Source organism: Pinus tabuliformis, chromosome X, assembly GCF_031772625.1.
Source record: "Pinus tabuliformis cultivar Carrire ecotype Pingquan chromosome X, CPIR1, whole genome shotgun sequence".
Classification (NCBI taxonomy): domain Eukaryota; kingdom Viridiplantae; phylum Streptophyta; class Pinopsida; order Pinales; family Pinaceae; genus Pinus; species Pinus tabuliformis.
In genome coordinates this window covers 108,930,418-108,953,139 of record NC_142308.1, presented here as the reverse complement: position 1 = coordinate 108,953,139, position 22,722 = coordinate 108,930,418, and the positions used below count along the sequence as shown (strand labels likewise).

Here is a 22,722-nt window from a genome sequence, read left to right as displayed (position 1 = left end):
CTTTCGAGTAATAAAGTTTCCACATAATGGAAAGATCGTAACAATAGACCAGCTGGCTTACGTTTCTTCCGACCCAGCCTCTTCTGAAAGTATTCAGCATGTCGGTAAAACGACTATCCCGTATAAGGATGTTGGAGTAGGACTAGTTAAAGATGTCGGTTTACTGGGAACTTTTCCTTTTCCCCCGATCAACGCATCATCTTCATTTGCAACCATTCATATGATTACATCAGACACCATTGTTTATGATGATCCTTGGATCATTCCTTCTAAATCGGAGATAGACTCATTTGGTGATGTCAAGCCTTTGAGTCCATATGAAATTGCGTATGAGGCCGTGCAATCGTTTACCAACCCATCTTCAACCGAAATTGACTTCATGAATGTGGTCCGTGAGGAATCACTTTTCACATCAAGCTCGGATTTAATCACGTTTTCTGAACTTGTTCACTCTGATGAGCAAATTTGTGAAATCCTATGTGTAGATGATTTACCATGGGAAGATCTCCATCACAGATCTTCATTTTTAACTAAGAATGATCGTTTTGAAAATGATTTCTCATCAATTTTTACAACTGAATATGTCAAGGAACCTCAGAATCCAATGAAACATCTTGATTCAAAGTTAAATTTGGGAAACATCTCTCGAACTATTCCTATTGACATTTCGGTTAAGCCCGAAATTGTTGAGAACATTCATATAGGTGCCTCGTGTACACATGATGAAATTCAGATATATAAGGCCCTATTTCAAGAATTCTGCGACGTGTTTGCCTGGTCCTATGAGGAAATGCCAGGAATTGATCCCACGATTATTGTTCATGAGATCAAGACTTACCCAGACGCTAAACCTGTCCGGCAATGTTTGCGTCAGATTCACCCAAGAAAAGCTGCTGCAATTAAAGCAGAAGTTGAAAAATTACTGAGAGCAGGTTTCATTTATCCGATCCCGTTAACGGATTGGGTATTGAATATTGTTCTGGTTAACAAAAAGTACAGAACAATAATAATATGTATCGATTATAGGGACATTAATCGAGCCTGTCCAAAGGACAATTACCCAACTCCCTATATCGATCAAATTATTGATGATTGTGCTGGCAGCGAAATATTCTCCTTCATGGATGGTTTTTCCGGATACAATAAAATCAATATTCTACCTGCCGATCAACCAAAAACGGCTTTCATTTGTCCATGGGGGACATTTGCTTATTGCAAGTTACCTTTTGGGCTTAAGAATGCCAGAGCAACATTTCAAAGGGCCATGTCTTATGAGTTTCATGACATCAAGCACATTGTGCAATCGTATCTCGATGACTTGCCTACTCATTCATTACATCGAGCTGATCACCTCGTCCATTTACGAGCAATATTTATGAGGTGTAGGCATTATCGGATTTGGTTGAACCCACACAAATGCATTTTCTGTATAGAAACGGGTCGATTACTGGGGTTTGTAGTTTCGAAAGCCGGCATTCACGTCAATCCCTCGAAGGTAGAAACTATTGGAAAATTGCCTCCTCCTTCGAGTCTTCACCAACTCTAAAGTTTGCAAGGGAAAGCAAACTTTTTACGACGATTCATTCCTAACTACGCCGAGGTTACAAAGGGTTTTACCCGGTTATTGAAACAGAATACTCCATTCTATTGGGATGAGATAGCTCAGAAATCTTTTGATGCACTTAAACACGCGTTGACCCATGCACCGTTATTGCATCCTCCCAACTACAACCGGGATTACTTCTTGTATCTCGCCGCCTCTCATTCCACCATTGGAATGGTCTTAGTTCAGGAAGATGAATTCGAAACTGAACATGTGATATATTACCTTAGTCAAACTTTAAATCCAACTAAGCTAAAATACTCACATGTGGAGAAATTGGCATTGGCAGCTGTTCAAGCTGTCCAACGTTTTCATCACTACATTTTACTACGTAAAACTACAGTAATTTCGAATTGCAACCCTATGATCTACATTTTGACCAAGCAATTGCTAGGGGGCAAGTACTCTAAATGGATTGTTATCCTGCAGGAGTTCAACTTGGAATTTGAGAAATCTAAGAAATCTTTAGTTTTTGCGGAGTTAATGTGTGACTTCCTGCATGCTGACACGGAAACTATGGCGGAGGAGCCCATTGTGGACGAATCCTTGTTTCTAATCAGCACTTTAGATCCATGGTATGGGGATATCATCGTTTATCTCCAGACCCAATCCTTTAGGCCAGAAATTTCAAGGTCAGAACGTCGGAAAATTCGATTCTAGTCCCAACAATACAGGATTATTGGAGATACTCTTTATCACCGTGGGGCGGACTCTGTTTTTCGACGTTGCTTAACTCACGAGGAAGCTGAAAGGGTTCTAAATGACTGTCACTCTAGAGCATGTGGCGGTCATATGTCTGGGTATGCCACAGCCCAAAAGATATTGTGCGCTGGCTACTTCTGGCCGTCTTTATTTAAAGATTGTATTACGGTGGTCCGAAAATTCCACAACTGCCAAATTTTTTATCGAAAGATGCACGCTCCACCTGCTCCTCTCCACCCTATAATTGCCGTTGGTCCTTTTGCCAAATGGGGTATTTATTTTATTACATGTAACCCTCACTCGGCCAGGGGGCATGCGTATATCATCCTTGCGGTAGATTATTTTACCAAGTGGGCCGAGGCGATGCCTACATTTGAGGTAGATGGAAGACAGCTGTAATTTTCGTGTTCAATCATATAATTGCTAGGTTTGGTGTCTTGCAAGTGATAATCACTGATCATGGGCGTCATTTTCGAAACATTATGATGACCGAACTTACAGGCCAGCTTGGTTTGCATCACAATAGTTCAACTCCTTATTATCCATAAGCTAATGGTCTGGTTGAATCTATCAACAAAGTTTTAGTCATCATGATTTGACGAATCATTGGGATTCATCAGTTGAATTGGCATAACATGCTATTTTCAGTGCTTTGGGCATACCGAACTTCAGTAAAAACATCAACAGGGTTCACTCCTTTCCAACTAGTCTATGGTCTGCAAGTTGTGCTACCCATTGAATACGAAATCCCGTCACTGCAAATGGCCATCGAGTTACTTCCAGCCACTTCCGAAGAGGAAAAGCGTTTGTTATACCTGGCTCAATTAGATGAGAATCGACATGATGCTGCATTGGTGATCGAGACTCACGCAAAACGCATGAAAGCTCAGTATGATCGAAATGTGACCCCTCGAAATTTTTCGGAAGGAGATCTAGTCTTAGTTTACGATCAAGCTAATGATACATTAGGCGCTGGAAAATTCGTTCCTATGTGGCATGGTCCCTATGTTATCAAGCGAAAGCTAGCAAAAGGGGCCTATGAATTGGTAGACATTGACAGGGACTCTTTGGGTAAACCCAGAAATGGTCTTTACTTAAAGAGGTATTATGCTTAAAGAATGGGTATGGAGATTTTTAGTTAGAATAGTTTTTCTTTCTAGCTAGTGTGTTTTAGTTTAAACAGTGTGCTTAGCTTAGAGAGTGTTTTTTTGTCATTATTCCTGCTTATCTTGGTTTTACTCTTGATATTGCAGATGTCGATGCCTCTCCAAACATACATTGGTTTCACTGATGGTGCTTGTCGTAATACACGGAACATTTCTTCCGCAACTTGGGTTATCTATTCGCCCTCTGATGAGTTAGTATCTATGCATGGGGTAAGCCTCAGTCAAACAACGAACAACATTGCCGAGTATAGTGTAGTGATTGAGTTATTATCTGAATCTATTTCATTTGGGATTCGGAGTTTGATAGTGAGGTTAGATTTTGAACTCGTTGTATTATAGCTTAATAGAGTGTATGCCATTAGAAATCCAGTATTATTAAGATTATTTTTTAGAGTGCGTCTCTTGGAACGTGAATTTGATTATATTGAATATCAGCATATTCCAAGATCTTTAAATACATTAGCGGATGCAATTTCTTCTCGAATGTTAAATAGACATTTGCAATAATCATACATGTAAATTTAAAACCATTCCATAACATGATTTACAGGATAATCCGGTAATAGTGATATATATATAGGAGTGAGTCAAAAAATACATCGTCCTCGATCATAGGTTGAAAAACACCTTATGATCGGCAAAAATGATAAGTACAAAAAACAAAAATGTCATATGTGCCCACAATAGGTGATCATCCTATCATTAGTGATGATCTCAATAAGAAACCACTGCATGGGCCACCTTGCAAAGGAACCTCCTAAAAGGTCCTGGGACCCCAATCACATAGCGCTGAAGTCAACGAGGAATGTCATCTATAGTGGTCTCCGGAATATCTCCTTTCAAGCGCTCGAGATGACCCTCCAACTCGGCCAAAACCTCTGTTGGTTCGCCTTGTGGGGCTGGCACGGCTGCAACTGGTTGTTTCCTCTCATAAGGCTGGAGAGCGGCTGGTCGCTGTGGACCCACATCTGCATTTGAAACTTTTGCTATCAGTTTTGGGACGATGGAAAAATAATAAAACAAATTAAAATAGGAAAAATGTTGAAAATCATTTTACCTGAGTCATCCCACTGCTCTCCTGGTGGAAAAGCCATGTCTGGGTCACCATGAAAATCTACCCCAGCGTAAGGGAAGTCCTGAATAGAAAATACCTGGTTTTCCAACCATTGGAAATACTCAGGTTTGAATCGAGCAACCTCTGTCCTCTCGTCCAGGTGACGGGCCATAACTGCAACCCATCGCATCAGTTTGGGCTCTCGAGGAAGCCCAGCTCCAACAGTAAGATGTTGCGGGATCAACATGGGAACCCTCTCCAGGCCAAAAATCACAACCAAAGCCCCATAACCAAAGGTCTTTAGTTGTTCGTTTTTGGCCCTAGTCAGTTGGCCTTTCACATTGGCCAACACAGCATCGCACCAGTTGAAGATGGTGCCTTGAAAGCAATCAACTGCCATACGCATCTGGGATCCGGTGGCAATATGTAATGCGGCAATCACCATGAGTTCAGGACGGGATATGGTCTTTATATCTATCCCTTTGTCTCTAGCCTGCCTGTTGCAGAACTCTAGCCGGAGGCTATCGACAGACTGGCCACCTGGCCTAACCCCAAACAGAGTCAAGTATTCACCTCTCTTAGGCAAACCAGTCAAGAAATATATGTCCACCAACTCGATTTCAAGCTGGTGGCCACCAATGAAGAAGCACTGGTCCTGTATGCTCCGTCTGTCAACCAACCACTGTAAGAAATCCACTTGAGCCCTCATGCCAGGAATGGCCAAGAATTTGTACAAATCGCACGCCCTCAAAGCATCAAGTGAAGGCTGATGATTCCATGTGGCAGCATCCATGTCCTCATGCTCTTGTTCACACCAATCTCAAAGCATCAAGTGAAGGCTGATGATTCCATGTGGCAGCATCCATGTCCTCATGCTCTTGTTCACGCCAATCTAGCATGATGTACTCTCTACATCAAGTATAAAGATAAGTTAAAATGCTAGAAATTTTTTGTTTGGTCCAATTTTGAGAATTTTTGGGTTAAAAACCCTTACGACGGGGACCACACCCCAAGGTTAATTTTAGGGGCGAATAATCGCCCAAAGGCGAAATTTAAGGCTTTTTATATTTTAATGGGGCGAATTTTTAATTAAAATGATATTTTTTTTTTATATAATTAGCCCATATTTTATTTAAAAATTAATTTATTTTTTTATTTTAGCCCAGGGCGGATAAACTAACCGAATCGTATTTGATCAAAATAGCCCCATTTTGATATTTGCGAAATCGTACTTGATCAAAATTGCCCCCATTTTGATTTACAGTTTGGGTTTTCTGGTTTGGGAGTGGTTTGTGAGGGTCGATTTGGTCCCGGGAGTGGTTTGTGAGGGTCGATTTGGTCATGGGATGTTAGATTTATTTTGAAATGGAGGGCGGAGCGAGGGCGGCTCCCTGTTTTGACGGATTCAGCCCGCTGTTTTGGTGTATATGGCTCCCTGGGTCCCTGTATAAAAATGGTTTTGAAATAGGTTTTTTCATCCTAGTTCACAAATCTAGCAGCAGCAGTTTCGGTGGGATATTCTTGCATTTTCAGATTTCAATCCGCTTATTCTTCTCTGGTTTCGGTATCCATTGTTTCTTGGATTTGAACGGCTCATGCCACTGCAGCAGCAACAACAACAGTCGGTACTTGACCGAATTGTTGGCTGAGCGCGAGAAATTAGGCCCCTTTATGCAGGTCCTGCCCATCTGTAGCCGGCTTTTGAACCAGGGTAAGTTGGCTTCATATGTCTTGTTTTTACAGATTATCAGTTGTTCTGGAAGGCCAAATTAGGTGGATTCATGCCTCTGCAGTTGGAACAGGGGTGATAATCACTTTGCCAGTGAACGTTGAATGCTTCCGTTGGTTTGGAAGCAAATATAACCGTGGCTCCAAATTGTTCTCACAAACCCAGAAATGCAGACTGCTAAAAAATATTAGATTTGTGTTGTCTAAAATGTGGCGCAGTAGTTATTTTTATTGGAAAAAGATAGGGTTGTAGGTCCCTTAAGTATATGGGAAACATACAGCATCTGGACTTATGGAAACATGGAGCCTGGATCTTCCAATAGGTGGATCTGGGAAAAAATAGAAGAATTATTGATTTCCCTTCCCAAGCAAAAAGTGCGAATGGCTGTTAATAGCCCCTTGCTGTTCCAAACATCATTTTATTTGCTTTACTGAATGGTCTGATTTATATTCCAACCTTTCTTTTTCACTACATGCTCCTTTTTCCAACCAAGATCATGTTACTCCACAGCGTTTAGTCGATGCAAATCATATATATATGGCATTTATTTCATGTATATTGGCAGTTGAACTTTTTCCAATATTTCTACGACAGTTATTATTGCTGATCAGATCTTGATTTAGGCCTAAGCGTATCAGATCTTGCTGATCAGATCTTGTATACATTTAAAAAAAAATACAAACCAGTTACCTACTAGTTCCTTAACCTCTGAGGTCTCAATATCTCAGTTCTTCCTAGCTTTACACTTGGTTGGTACTTCTTTAATATGCTCCAATCCTGTATTCCGTTCTCAATCTCTTTCTCTCCTCACTTTTGGTATATTGCTGACAGTTATTATTGCTGAAAAGTTTTCGAGGCAAGAAATCTGTTGTATTAATATTGTCTGATTTGTAATAGAGAAACTGCTATGAGGTGCTTTGGACTACTTGGGAATGAATTTTTGTCTCAGATGTCGATAGTCTGTACTGTGGTAGACAATAAGATGATTTCTTTTCTCAGGGATTGCAATTGCTTTCCGGAAGATGGGGTATACCTGTTCATGGTACTTCTTTCGACATCAAGTTGATAAACCTTCCCTTAGACTTGAGTTTTGTTTGGTTCTTGTTCGTTGGGTGATGATAAAAAATGTAATATTCATTTGTATTTGTTGATTTTATACTCATGGAACTTGTTTCTTATTGTACTCAGTTCTTTTGATGCAAGAAAGAACAACAGACTAGTTTGAGCTTGAGGTACTTGAAGCGGCAGCAGCTCTCTTCTCAAGCGGTATGTGTTCTAGTTCTCAAGTGTAATATGAGTAAATTTAGAATGTACTGCCGTTTGACAATACTTATAAGCACTTTGAAGCAAATGTGGCCTGAATGCTGTTTGAAACTGGAGATACTGATGACCTCAATGATGTGAAAAATTGGAGATACCGTATGGCCTCAATGGTGTTTGTAATCAAAATCTAGATTGAACACAGTGTCTGTATATACTGTAGTTCAAGTTTTGTATAGACCTTTTGAAAAGTTTTCATAAGAGGTACTTGAAGCGGCATCAGCTCTCTTCTCAAGCGGTATGTGTTCTAGTTCTCAAGTGTAATATGAGTAAATTTAGAATGTACTACCTTAGTTGTCATTTCATCATCCAACAACAACTCTAATGTGTTCAAAAAACTTGGCTACCTCCACCATCGTTGCCCGATGAGAGATAATCCTTCTCCCTTCTCCTCTTCATTTGGTTATCCTTTGCCATCATACTAGAATACAATCTCCTCCACAATTGTAGTCTTCATCTCAAGGACTTCACATGACAAATGAGTCTCTCTTTGTGGTTAATTGTACTATACCTTGGGTGCCAACATTCATAATTCTTGTTGTTGAACCAAGCTCTCCAGTTGCAGCAATAAGCTCGACACCTTTGTCTTATTGATTGCATTCTTTGAACAATGTTACTCAAGCCAATCCTTAAACCTTGGATTGATCAACCGATCTCTAAAGAACATTGCATCATGATGTTGTTCATCCCCTCTTCTACAATTTCTCTCTTATAGATGCATTCTTTGATTGTTCAAGGCCTCCTCCTTAATGACATTTGAGGGATAATTTTGCCTCCTTCCTTGTCTTAACATAAACTTGGTTTTGTTATCCATCTTTCACATGGCTGCTAGGATCCATGGTCACTTCTGAAAATTGCTTGCAAGGTTATCTTGGCTTCATTATGCATTGTTTTTTCCTTTTGGAAACTCATCCTTCCTTGAGGATTGTCTAGCATCTACTACCTCAATTTGGATTTCTTGGATCAATTTAGTGCTCTCGTTCTCCTTTTGGACCAATTGTCCATTCTCCTCACATGCAAAGCATGCATTCACATAAAATTCACCAATTTTAAAAATAAAAGGTTACCTGGCCTCTTATGATGCCTCCAACATCAAATTTTGTCTTCCTTCCATGCTTTAGGAAGGTACTCCTTCTCTTTCTTATATTCTTATGACAACTATGAATGATTGTCCCTCTCGAAAATCCTTATCATCTGCATCTATACACATAGCATCAGTATCATAATCACCAAGCTCTTTAGCCCCATATGGTATATATGTTACGAGCACTTCTAGCTAACCTCCCATGAGACTTTCAGATCTTTACCTAAACCACCAGGCCTTTTCACAAACTTGTTAAAACTTGAACATCCAGATTACGACTGGATAGTGGCATCAAAACTATTTGTTTTCTTTTCTGAAGTTCGATATAAAGATTAAACAGATTCTGGATGGGTAACTTTACCCTTAAATTCCTTTTCTGGCAGTGGCCCTTTCTGCATTGACAATTCTTACTTAGACAATATGTTCATTGAATTCTCCATAGGCATGAAAATAGATAATTTCTGCAAACTTCATTCTTACCTCTGAAATCCTGTTTATGGTTAGAATAAGCACCAGATTTTCAATATGGCTTCTTCCATTTGCCCAATCTATAATCAGTTTTGAATCCCCCATATCTTAGAGACCATCAATTCCTTTTTAAGTTGCACATTTCAGAAGTAACCATAAAGTGTAAAACTCAGCTCTATTATTAGTCCTCTGGTCTGTTGCATACTTGAAAGAAACATAACGTTTTTCTATTAAATACAAAATGCTACTAGTTTCACATTTCCTTGGAGTTCCTTGATAGGCACTGTAAAAAAAAAACCAGCCTTATTTTTGTTGATCTGTGGAACCTTAAGAATTCTTGGACGTTTGACTTTTCCAGGTTTTCATGACCCTCCATAGGCATATCTAATTTGATGGCATACCTGAGTTGAAGGATTATCTATATCTTGGAATATCATGTTTTTTCTAGCAAGCAAAAGCCCCCACAATAGAACAAATGGCAATGCCCTATGGGCAGCTATACTGTCTTAACCTTGTATCAGTTTACAAAACAGGTCAAAAGGGATTCTCCTCTGCAATCATTTGTTCCATTTGGTAGCTTCATTACTTCACTCCAGAGTCAAAAGCTCCCTTGCATATGAAGAGTATACAAATAAATGATCCACAGAGTCATTGCTTTTTACAGAATGCATTGTCTGGGTCCATGCCAATTCTCTTCTAACCATTCTCCTAAATTAGGATTTTATTTGACATTCCCAGCCACAGAAAGAGAAGGAGTACGACTTAATGCATACCTTTTGGCTACTCTCATATTTCCATCATTCAACGTAGTCCATCTCATTCATTCACCTTCACATTTTTGGCTCTTCCGGTCCCTTTTTCTAGCAGCCTTAACTGTGGAACCTTACGTTATGACCCACTAGTCAATTGCTCTATTCCTTTGACCTTTGACATAACAAAAAATCTTGATTTTCCCAGATTTTCCACAAGTTCTTTCTCACAGTGACTATACTCGCCCCTGTCTTGCGTTCTAAACCTCTCTACTACCTTCAACACAACCACCCTTAATAAATATCTTCGCATAACCCACTTAGTTGTTCTAGGTCACTAGACAGTTCTCAACCTCCTTAGTTGAAGATTTGTTCCCACTGTGCCTTGAAACCTCACAGAATCTGCTTAAAGTGTGTAATAATTCTCCCAGGCCAAACTTGAAGTCAACACACACACCTGTCTCCTGGTATTTGAAAGCACTCAATCTCAATAATAAAGGTGCTTAGGCCTAACTTTACTCATATTACACTTGAGGTACTTGAAGCGGCAGCAGCTCTCTTCTCAAGCGGTATGTGTTCTAGTTCTCAAGTGTAATATGAGTAAATTTAGAATGTACTGCCGTTTGACAATACTTGTAAGCACTTTGAAGCAAATGTGGCTTGAATGCTGTTTGAAACTGGAGATACTGATGACCTCAATGATGTGAAAAATTGGAGATACCGTTTGGCCTCAATGGTGTTTGTAATCAAAATCTGGATTGAACACAGTGTCTGTATAGACTGTTGTATAGACTGTAGTCTAATTATGTATAGACTGTTGGTCTTAAGATCATGCGATCATTGATCAAGCCATCATGACCCATGGCAGCTTTGAAGGGATAAAAGGAAGACGTGTTGAAGCCAATGCTGCCATTGGAGTTTGATTCTTGAATATCATGGAGATTAAGAAGAATTATGTTCCATGCTCAAGGTTAATTACATTAACGTTTTATGTGCTTACTCTACAAATGAATTTGAACAAGTTTTTCATGGAAACCTTTCGAAAAGAGAAAAAAAGACCTTGCATTATAGTTTATTGGTGGATTCCTATATTTTCTTGGTTGTTGTTACATGTTGACTATTGGAAGATCTGTTTATATTACTGAGAATCTTTCACCTGAAAATGGAGCAGTAAAGGACATATTAACTGTTATACGCTTTTGATTTTTCTGCCTTTGAGAACCTTGTGAGTTGTATGTCATTGAAGGGTGACTTGGTTTGAATAGTTAGCTTTGGAGAGCAGTTAGAGGAAGAAATAACTCAAACCCAAACTCAACAATGGAATTTTTATCAATGTGTCCATTCCAATAGATTATTATTCTAAATCTGGATGATGTGGCAACAATAATTATATATTTTTTGGAATGTACCTCAGTGAATGATCACCTTTTGTAATAATTTAAGTGCCGCTACATAGAGATGTTATTTCTATGCTTAATTAATTGCATTGATGTGCCATAGAGCAATGCAATGCATCTAGATACTTGAAGTCTTGGAATTGCAGAGCAGCATTTGCTTGATTCCTTGGTAGCTGTTTGAAGATCCTAACCAAACTGATGTTTCTTTCAGAATTGTGGTTCTTTGTCATAGTAGTATAGTACGCTGTTCCTGAGATTACCTTTGGTTCTGTTCTGAGATCTGTAGAGAATTGTTGAGCAAGGGGGAGGATAGCTTCATCTTAAAGCATCCCTCTACCCAACGTTAAGCTTGATGGGAAGAATTATCCTATCTTCAAGTGAAGGGTGCTAAACATATAATTGAAGAATTGATTGTTAAGACTTGTGGAGGGTAAGAAGACAAATTGCACTGTTGCTAAAGAATTAGTAAAGCTTTTGGCGCACAATGAAGATGTGCAGTAAATTATAAGTTTTACTATTGCAGATCATATTGGTCCTCAAATTAGAAGTTTGATTAGTTCTTGTAAGATTTGGACTAGGATTCTCTAACAGAACAAGGATTCTCTATTCTAGGAAATGACTGTATGCATTTTAAATGATTGGTTGTGTATATCACTGTTTATACGATACGTATTCAGGATGTGCAAGATCAATTTGGAGCAGTTGATGATAGAATTGATCCTAAAGTTCGTAGTGCCACTGTTCCAATGGTTGAAAAAAATGTTTCAGCCATTTGTGACCAGTGTGAATGCCACTGATAAAGTGGCTAACTTTCTTGGTGGAATGTTACTGCAGAAAGAACATTGTTGGAACAGATTCACTTAAAAGAGTGTATACCGAGCACTTACACTGAAATCACTAAGAAGAAAGGGAAGAAGTTTGCATAGAAAAGTTTAAAGGAAACTTCACAAAAAACCCTTGAAAAATGATGTTGTATCAAGCAGGGCCATTATTGCAGAGATTGTGTCAAGGCCCATTACCACAGTAAATATATATTATTTAGAACTATGTTGTAATTTTTGTCAGGGTTCATGTTTAGGTTCAACTATCACTGGCTACCCTATTCTGGAAGAGCTTTTGCTCTCCTGAAGACATCTTGATCTAACTCTTCATTCTTTGTTTTCACCTCCATAAAAAATCTCTAGTGGATTCATAAATTTTCCTTTTATTGTGACAGACTATTTTATGTGGTATTGTTGGCATACCTCCTTCAAATGGTGTTATTCCTGAATCTCCAATGCACATGAAAGGCTTAGCTACCCTCAAACATCAGGTACTAATATATTGGAATTATCAATTACAGCTTCTCAGGGAAAAGACACAATTCAGACATTTTATAGACGAGTAACTTACAAGTACTTTTGTTACAGTTGGTGCTTAGCAAGTTAGTGACAACAATCTGGAAAAGTATGCAGAAAAATTCAACCTTAGGGCAATTATACAGAAACATGCAAGAAGCCTATGAGCAAATGCAGACCCCAATGGTTTATCAGCCTCCACCTGCCTTGGTAATGGTCTTATTTTTGAGTTTGGGTGTTTCATTTTATCTAATTTTCCTCTCCCTTTATTTATTGTCTTGTCATGTCCCAACCATTTATGCAGGCACTTAAGGAATTGAAAGAGACCACAATTCAGTTGGCCACAAGTACTGGGAATATGGATGCCCAGTTGATGAATCAATTTTTAATGTTGACAAGGACGTGGATGACCTGCTTCCTATTGAGGTGAAAGAACAAGAATTGAGTAATTTGTTGCAATCTCTGATGGCGGTTGGCTGCCTTGCAGTAATGCCCATCATTAGAAAGATCCCAACTTCTGTGCTTTGGGGTTACTTTGCCTTCATAAACTTGTGTTATTGGTCTGTTTTCCCATCGGGAAAATCAATAATGCAAGGTCAAATCAGTTGTGAATGATTGATGGCATAATTAAAAGGCGAACATTTACTCAAAAAAACAATAATAGATCATTTTTTATAAATGTAGCTTTAGAATGATCTTGCTTTGAAGTAGAGACTAAAATCAAGGAAATGATAGGAAGCCTACAATGCTGGATTAGTGCTTAGTTCAAATAAGCATGACAATGAGAGGCCTTTTGAACATGACTGTGAGGTTATTGTTGATTCAAATATTTTTTCAGCAGAAAAATAAAGCATGGAGTGAACATTTAGTGCACAAATATCCCCTGTTTTAATGGATGACTAAAACCAGGAGGCCTTACAACCATATATGTAAAGTCAAGTCAATAGAAGGGACTAACCAGTTATAAACGATGGAAAAAAAAGTAGCAAACAAGTCTATTTTATGATGGAAAAGGCTAGCCATTTGAATCATTTCTGTTACAAAAATGTCAAGCTTGTTCAAGTAAAAAATATGAAAATGTGCTGAAGCTTGAGATCCTTCTTTGATGCGCCATAAGGGCCATGCCTGATGCGTTTTTGGTCTAACAAAAGGACCAAGGGTTCAAATAGTTAATGGTTAGCATTCACCAACTATTAAAACAGAGTAGCCATGTCTAATTTTCAAACTTCATTTATAACACTAGCAATTTTTATTGCATAATATCAGGAATGAACAGATGCAGGGTTTTCAAGATTCAGGTTGAATATCACAGAAGACAATGCAAAGGTGTACCGGTGAATACTATGGTATTAATGAGAATCAAAATTTAAAAGCTACACAGTAGAATGCATTTATTCATCTTCAAGGATATCACAGCACACACCACACTGCATTTTCACTTTTCATCCATAGAAATGTTTCCATCGATGGAAGGATTTATGGTTAACAATAGCAATAACTAAAGACCTTGTCACCATACTAATGTGCATATTCATCACTTATTGTAAAGGACTGAACCTAATTCCTTTTTATTTAATTACCAAGCCATAATCATGACAATATCCACAAAATTCAATAAGAATGGTTTAGGTTGTGTAAAATTCCACCACTATATGTTCATGGGTCATATTCCTTCCATGGTACCATTTTGCTACATAATAACATGAAGAGACAAGTACCATTCTGCTGACTTAACAACATACTAATCTCATCACTGAAAGAATAATAATTGTAAGAATCTAACAGATTTTGCAAATATATGAGCTCAACTTATAATTATATAGTATTTATATTTTGGCAATTTTTATTGCCATGAAACGCTGCTTCTCGAGTTCAGGTAATTGCAAAGCTGTTCTATAACATTACACCTTAAAAAATTCAGCCTTCAAATCCAAAACATTAAAACTATCCTACATCTCTAACTTCAAAATTTTTAATGCCTACACCTTTTGTAGGGAAAAAAGAAAAGGCAAGAAATACAATATGAAACCCAAAATTTGTTCAAGAAAATAAAGCTATAATCAATAATAAAAAATAAAGCGTATGGCATGGTCTCTTGAATCATCTGAGGTGCTCAATTATCCTCAGCAGCTTTGGAAGTCTCAGATGCTTGTAATTCACCATCATTTTCCAGCTTTTGGACCTTATTTGATCGTTCATCTTTGGCAGATCCATCATCCTCTTCAAACTGTCTGTGTTTCTTCTCTATGCTGGTACCATTCCCCTTTGTAAAGGGCTTTCGACTGTTAGATGAGTGCCTGCCTCCTCTACCACGGCAACCTCTGAAATTAAGGGTGAATGGTCCCAAGTAAGTAAGTTATTTTAAAATCAAGTCATCATCAGGGAAAACTCTAAAACTCCTACCATTGAAACCCAATATAGAGACAGTTTTTAGGAAAATATTTTGATGGACAACATTGTGGCATGTCATAAATAAGCATCCACATGGACTTGTTCTAGGGTAGTTTAAAATAACTTCTTGTTTCTTTTGAATAAATCTTCTTGTAATACTAGAGAGGCCACTCAGTTTTGGTGATATTTTCAGTGCTTTGTTTAGTTATGTGAATTCGTTAGATGCAAAACAAGTATTGGTTAATTTCATGAAAACCAATCTGCAGAATTGGAAATGTAAGCATATGTGCATGAATGTAGTAGAGAAAGGGGTACTGTTCTAATTGAAGTGAGAGTGAAAGAGACCTTTTGAAAATGTTATTGTTTCAAGCAGTTGGAACGGTATCAGTAGGAATCAGTATGCAGAAATTAAACAGAATAAATGGGAATCAAGGCGAATCAAGCATTGTATTTCATATCAAATCTAATAAAGTACCAATGATTCTACAGCTCTGGTTAAGTACTCAATAGTGCTTCCAAGGTTGCAGAACTTCAATCTACAGTCATAGATATTGAATGGGTGTTTGCAATTATATTGTTCCTTTGCCAAGAACTCTGCTCTTTTGGACTTCAATTCCCCTCAAATAAAAATGTTCTGTTTAATTGGAACTTATTTACATCCTAACATGCAGGGCGATTTCTCCAAGAGAATGTGCCTGGGCAACAAATGATATCCAAGTTGAAATCTTAACAATGGAATTAACTAATTATTTTCAATCGATTTCCTTCATTGTTGCTAGTTGATTTTTCCTGGGATTATCGACATCTCGTTTATTGGGTTCACCTCACCCTGATTTGAACTTCTTTCATTTGAATCAACTTCATCTCTGGTTAGAACATTTTTTGATTGATTTCATTTTCCAACAAATGTGGTATTTAAGTTACTTTCTTCTTGCAAGTCGATTTTACCGTTATTAGTACACTGCTAGTAGATTTGTTTGACATGATCATTTTCTTCAATTTCAGGGTCGACTAGCTTAATGATAGTGTCCTTTTGCTTCAGCTCATGTTCATTCATCAGTTCTCAATTGATTCTCTCTGTGTTCAAAATGGATTCAAGTAGCTTAGGAATTACATCGATTTCCATGTTCATTCATCAGTTCTCAACTGATTCTCTCTGTGTTCAATGGATTCAAGTAGCTTGGAAATCACATCAATTTCCTTTTATATTGTATTAAAATGTACAGGAATGTCATAGTGGAATTGCTTTCCACAACAATACTTCTTTGTAACTATGGACTTTATCTCAACTCAACTGGATTTCATTTCTAACAAGAGATTTCCTTAATAAATTCCTCTTGACAAATTTTTCTGTTATAAAACTTTGCAAAAGCATACCCTTGGTATAGCTCACTACACAAGAAAATTCATTTTTGAAGCATAATTCTTATACTTTCAACTTTCATTTCTCTGTATAGACTTTCTAGAAAATAAATTGCGTGTAAAGAGTCTATATTCCACTCTTGGATTCATTTTGTTCGAGAGTTATGTGAAGGACTACCTAGTAGTCACAGGACGAAACAAACCCTGAGGCAGTAAAAAATTGTACATGGGTCCACATTTGCTCCCGTTATGGTCCTTACAGAGAGTGCATTGAAGGTAGGTATGTTGCAGTTGGTAGAATATGACGAATGTGCTCCCTTCATGTTCTCTAAGACGACAACTTACAATTATTTGACAATTTCCTCATCCAAATGATTTTGAATGAGTAATTTCATCTAAATTTAACTGATTTTCAAACTAGGATTTAGTCTTCTTAATTTAACTGATTTTCAAACTGAGATTTAGTCAGTGTTATTGAGGAGTGAAATAGAAACTGATTTTCTCTTGCAGAGAATAACAAGGATTGGTGTGAGCTTATACTCTGCCTTATAGACCTTCAAATACAAATAAGCTCTTGTATCCCTATTTCAATCACATAATTTAAATGAATATAATGTCATTTTATTAGAAAAATGCAATGAGTATGAAATAGATCATCAGAATGGCCACTGTAGCCCAGGCTGGTGAGAACTTGAGTATTTTATATCTGACTAAACACATGCACATGAAAAGAAACATCACCTGACACAGACAGGAACAAGATAGAATCTAGATATTAGAATTTTGGGGAAAAACAATTGCGCCTTAACAGAGAGCTTCTTATCCTACACCACACATTTCACTCTTTCAAGGTGGAGTTACAAACTGAACATGCAATGACTGAGCTTCATGGTCACCAAAGTTGTAACACACCCAAAAAAACAATGCTTCATATCGGCTTCTCAATTATGTGTGTTTAGCATTAGTGATATAGTCTCTTCTGAACTTTTATTTCAAGTAGAAATTTGATTAAATTTCAGAAGTGCAAGAAATCACAGAAAACCCTCCGGCAGTAAATTGATAGGAGAAATCATCAAAAAAACCTGGAAGCTGTCCTGTTCATATTGTCCTGGACTTTTCAGCCAAGTTAATATGTCTGTAAAGAATACTATTTTATCCTGAGAAAAGATTGACACTTTGTTTATCACCAGATGAAAATAAATTAGAAGCAAAACATCAGGTTGGTGACAAATCCAAAACAAGTTGCAAGACTGTAACCCAATCTGCAAAACATCAAAAAACTGATTGTCCCAGAGTGGGATGCACTATGGGAAGCTGTCCTGTCCCATCTTTTACTAGTGTCAGCTTCATAGCACCTGCTTCCATTTCCAGCAGCTCTGTCTTTAAGAGAGCATCGGCCTCTATCTTGATAGTGTTGTCATCAAGAGATTTGTAGCTGATTTCCATTTTTAATCTTTATGGCAGCTGTTTATAGTCCTGTAGGACTGAAAGTATGGATGTTGCAAAGCTTCATTAGCTGTTATTCTTTTGTTTCCATCCACTTGTAACATTTGTTTCAGCAAATCCACACCTTCTAGACACCCAACATTTTTAACAAATCTTGTGAAGGATGGGAAAGGCTTTCCCGGATTTGGAAATATGATATCCAACTGCTCCTTTATAGATTGCCCACGAAATAGCGGCTCACCGATGAACAATTCTGCCGACATGTTATTTGTTGTTTTTTCTAGACTAGCTCTCACAAAGCATTTGAGTTGTTCCTGTTCCTGGTTGGTTTTTTTATAATTTTATAGATAAGTTCCATGTCGTGGAAATGTGAAAAAAGATAGTGATATTGCCACCATGTGGCTCTTATCATATATGGTTTTATACTTCTTCAAAAAATTCTCTAAGAGTTCACAATGCTAAAATTCACTAGGACTTTACAAAGTTTTATTATTTAGTGAAAGACTTGCCAAGTTCTTACAAGATTTTATAATTGAGTAAAATATTCGCCATGCCTGGTGAGAGATTCGCCAGAAAATTATATATACATATTATATTATTGATAAAATCGCCTTCCATTTTTCCTATATACCATGGAGATTCGCCCAATTATTATATTTATAAATTTGGGGGGGGGGGGGGTTCTTAAAATTTTCCCTGCCGCACCCTCCGGGTTAGACACAGTGCGTGGGACCGCACTTTGTCTACATGGAACGTGTGGACCCCTGACTTTTTCCCAATGGAGAAAAAGTTGGGGTCCGTAGGCCAGCAGTCGTAAACCTGCGGGCCCCCGCGCACGGGTTTTAAGCCTAAAAACCCTCCCAAAAATGAAATGAATGACTAAAAAATAAAAATGAAACGGTTAAAAATGAAGAGTAGGATGATGTGGATTACCTGGAGAAGGCAGTGTTCGATTCCAACGGTTGGATTTTCCGCAATCTTCACGGGAAGTTTTCTGAACAAAAGCACTATTTTCTCACCCAAAACTCAAACGGTAAAAACGAATTGACAAAGGCCCTTTTTATAAGTTTTTTGAGTAAATAAATTGCAAATTTGTTTATGTTTCACTTTGAAAAGGTATTTTTGCGACATTTTTATCCATTTCAAATAGGTATGAGTAATGTTTGCGTTTTGTTCAGGATAACGGATTATTTAGGCGAAATCTATCATTTTCAACGAAAAAACATTTAGAGTCACCTTTAAGCTCTTTTCTGACTCCTGAAACATGAAAAGATTGCCGAGTTTTTCTTTTAAACTCGTTAAAACGGAATTAAAAGACGGCCCACTTACAGCTCTTTTCCGACCGTAAAAACATGAAAAGATCACCGGATTTTTGTCGTTTCAAATTCGATATTGGTTATAAAACGACGTGTCATTGATCGCTTTTTTAATTTTTCGGGTCAAGGGCACTAATAACGAAAAGTACTCCTTGGTCGTAAAAGATCAAGCGGTTCTCTCAAGTATTATTTTATACTTTTTCAGGCTTGGGAGACACAAATTTATGAAAATGGTCAACCCTGGAGTCTTGCTAAGTTTTTTCAGACTCTCTAAAATTGAAAAATGTCGAGTTTCTCCTATACTGGACTCATTAAAATTTCACAGTAAAGGACATGTTCAATTACAAACAGGAACGAACCACTGCTTCTTAGGGTTTGAATTTAAAGTAAGTTGGACTCATCCGAAGGATGAGCTTATAATCAAGCAAATGCTATCCTCCTCAAGCTTGTCAAAAATAAAGAGGTACTTGCCAGAAATGGTGGGGCAAAAGAGAGAAAAATGAGCCTGTTTGTCATACTTTGTAACCACTCTTGAACACGACACTTTTATTCACCTGGGTTGGGAAATCCTTTGCCTAACAGTTGATCAAACCACATTGAAAGTCTTCAGTTGGTTTCTGGGTATTAACTTTGGGTCAATTGTCACCAAGCCATCTATCGTGTCATTATGTGTTCAAGAGGTCACTGCCAATAAGCCATTCATCTGCAAAATATCTTTCATCCATCTTGACCATCCCCGAGTCAGTCCTTGCAACTAAATTTCTTCAGCTTGATCTATGATTTTGTGTTGTGGGCTTGCCTGCGACGGATCGCTTTCTATCGACTTCAGCTCATTATCTAGAAAGATGATCTAGAAATCGTCAGTACCTTGAGATCTGCATGCCTCAATGGCAGGTTTCTCGCCTTTGACGACAGGTTGCATCATTGACTTTCGATCAAAGGATTCCATGACATGTTCGACATCAACACATTTATTCACATTTCATGGATTGTACTGAGTACTTTGAGAGCCATTGACATCACTGGTGGTTTCTCTCACACTTGTTAACAGTTTACATCATTGACTGGTAATCAAGTGGTTTCTACCATGTTCGACATCAACACATTTATTCGCATGGATAGAATCGTACTGTTTCGGGAAGTAGAAATGAAGACCCTGGATCTAGTTTCCACAATCCAGGTTGCGAGGAATTCTGTATTCATTATATAATGGACTATTCATAAACAGATGGCTGCATCCATATTGTGTCCACATGAGTCTATACTTCTGATGTTTTACAAGATCATTCCTGTATCAGAGCACTAATTAGTTTTCTAGCAAATTTTGATCTGAGTATGGGAATGCCTACCTCGGCGATGATATGATCTCATATATATATCTTGCATTGAATGTTTTTACAAGTTCCAACCGGGCTCTCCACAAGATGATCCTCGAAATGATAAATTACTTCACTCTTCCTAAATGATAAATGAAATCCTCATCTACTACAGACTTCGCACTTTAGGGGGCAATCTGTTACACAAAAATAGCCTCACCATGATTATTTCCAGTCAATATGGATCTATCATCACTTGTACTGTCCTCCTAAGCAAGTCTTAGACCTCAGCTCTTCAAGTCAAGCTTTGGAAATAAGAGAAAGACATTAAAATTCAATGAAACTCTGGTTCCGCACTTTCTCTCACTATTACCTGCGGTCCCGCACCTTCTGTTTACAAAACCTGCGGACCTGCCTGCTCTGTCCCTAAAGGTGTGGGTGCAGACCCCTGTGAAAGTAAAAAAGGCACAAGTTTATTCTAAAAAACTCACTTTGGGTTAAATCTAGATGATTCTAGAAGGAATTTTGACGTGGATTTGCCGCTCTTAGGTGGTTCATGCATCCCAAAAGAGGAGCTAATCCCTTGATGAGAGGAGCTATCCCTTTGAAGGAGGGCTTTATCCCTTTGAAGGAGGACCTAGTAACCTCCCTCCATTGCACTATAAATTCAGGCATTGGGCTAGTTGCTGGGGAGGTTAGAAGCTGAACATTTTTTAGGGTAAATGCTGGTGAAATTAATACTTCCTAGTTGAGCTTAAAAGGAGAGATCACATACCTTTTTGGCTTCATTGGGAAGAGAGTGAAACTTGTCAAAGTAGAGGAGACTTCTTGCTAGACCCTGGGAGGAGCTTGTACAGCGTCAAGGCACAGGTTGTAAAGTTCTTCTTCTTTTCAATTAATACAATAAAACTCATTTTTCTCAACAAGTATCTCATGTTATTTGTTTCATGGACTCCTTCACTTTCATGTTAAATATGTTTTATGATATTGGCTTTTCAGGTGCTATTTAATTTGTTTGCCTTGTTTGTGTTTGCAGATTTACGACAAAGGAGCTCATTTGGATCGAAGGAGCGAGGGCATCCACAAACTTGCGTTGGACCTAAGGTAGGCCCTAAAAACATTTATTTGCCATTGTTTATAAAAGCATATTTAGAGAAAGATAATGTCTGGTTGGTCTGCTTGTCATTAGGTCTTCTTTAGTTTCTAGGAAGGTCTATCTTGTCCGCAATATCGACTTATTCCATGTGACAGTAACTCTCGTGCTTCTGTCTCTACCTGTTGCAATGTTGGGTCTTCTTGCAATGATGTGAGCATAAGAAGGGACTGATCCAACAATCTCGTGCAATCCTGTACAGCTGTTACACTAAAAAATGTCACCATGACTACTTACAGTTAGTATGGCTCAAATCAACAATCATGCTACCCTCTTAGGCAAGTCTTATGCCTCTGCTATCCATCTCAAACTCAAAGAAGAGAGAAAGTCTTGTAAAAAATGTGTTTATCTCTGGGGTCGCAGGTTCTCTCTAGCCTTACCTGCGGGGACGCTCACAATGTTCACAAAAGTTGCGTCCTTGGACGCTCTGTATGTTAAGGGACAGGTGCGTCCTTCTGTAAAAGGCAAAATGCGCAAGTTTCATCTTAAAAAAGTTACTTGTGGTTACTTCTAGAACTTTCTAGAGGTCGGTTTGATGAAATGGATGCGCCTCCAGTTGGTTCATGTATCCCTATTAAGGAGGAACTTATCCCATCAATAAGGGAGCTATCCCACCCAAAGAGGGGGATTATCCCATTGATGGTGGACCTGAATAACCTCTTTACAGCACTATAAATAAAGGCATTGAGCCAGAGGGAGGAGAGGTTGGAGCTATACATTTTCTTTGGGTAAATGCTGCAGGAATTAGGACTCCCATTTAGAACCTTGTGAGGAGAGATTGTCTTTGCTTGATTCTACTTGGAAGTGGGTGAGCTTTGTCAAAGTAGAGGAAAACCCTTGATGGACCCTGAGAGGAACTTGCACAACACCAAGGCCAGGTTGTAAGAGTTTCTTTGTTTCGTTATTAATACAAACTGGTTTATTTTTCTCAATAGCTTGTGTTAATGAGTTATTTCATGTGTTCCTTGGTCTGCATGTTGAATATATGTTTTATTATATGAAATGCAAGTGCTTGGTAATTGTTTGATTGTTTGTGGTTGCAGGAATTGATGTGAAGGAGGAGCTCATCCGGATCGGCAAGGACGGACTACAACAACAGCGTTTTGGAATAAGGTAAGCCTAAACACTT

The 22,722-nt window shown here is 38.2% G+C and overlaps 1 long non-coding RNA gene across 2 annotated transcripts; it reads left to right on the top strand.

Moving 5' to 3' along the window:
- Positions 1 to 7,431: 7,431 nt before the first annotated feature.
- On the top strand, positions 7,432 to 12,814 carry LOC149138648 (uncharacterized). 2 transcript variants are annotated; one of them, XR_016264023.1, is made up of 3 exons: positions 7,432 to 7,520; positions 12,489 to 12,584; positions 12,682 to 12,814. It is a non-coding gene; the product is annotated as an uncharacterized LOC149138648 (long non-coding RNA). The 2 variants fall into 2 exon arrangements; XR_016264024.1 differs by lacking the exon at positions 7,432 to 7,520 and adding an exon at positions 12,198 to 12,295.
- Positions 12,815 to 22,722: the final 9,908 nt, after the last annotated feature.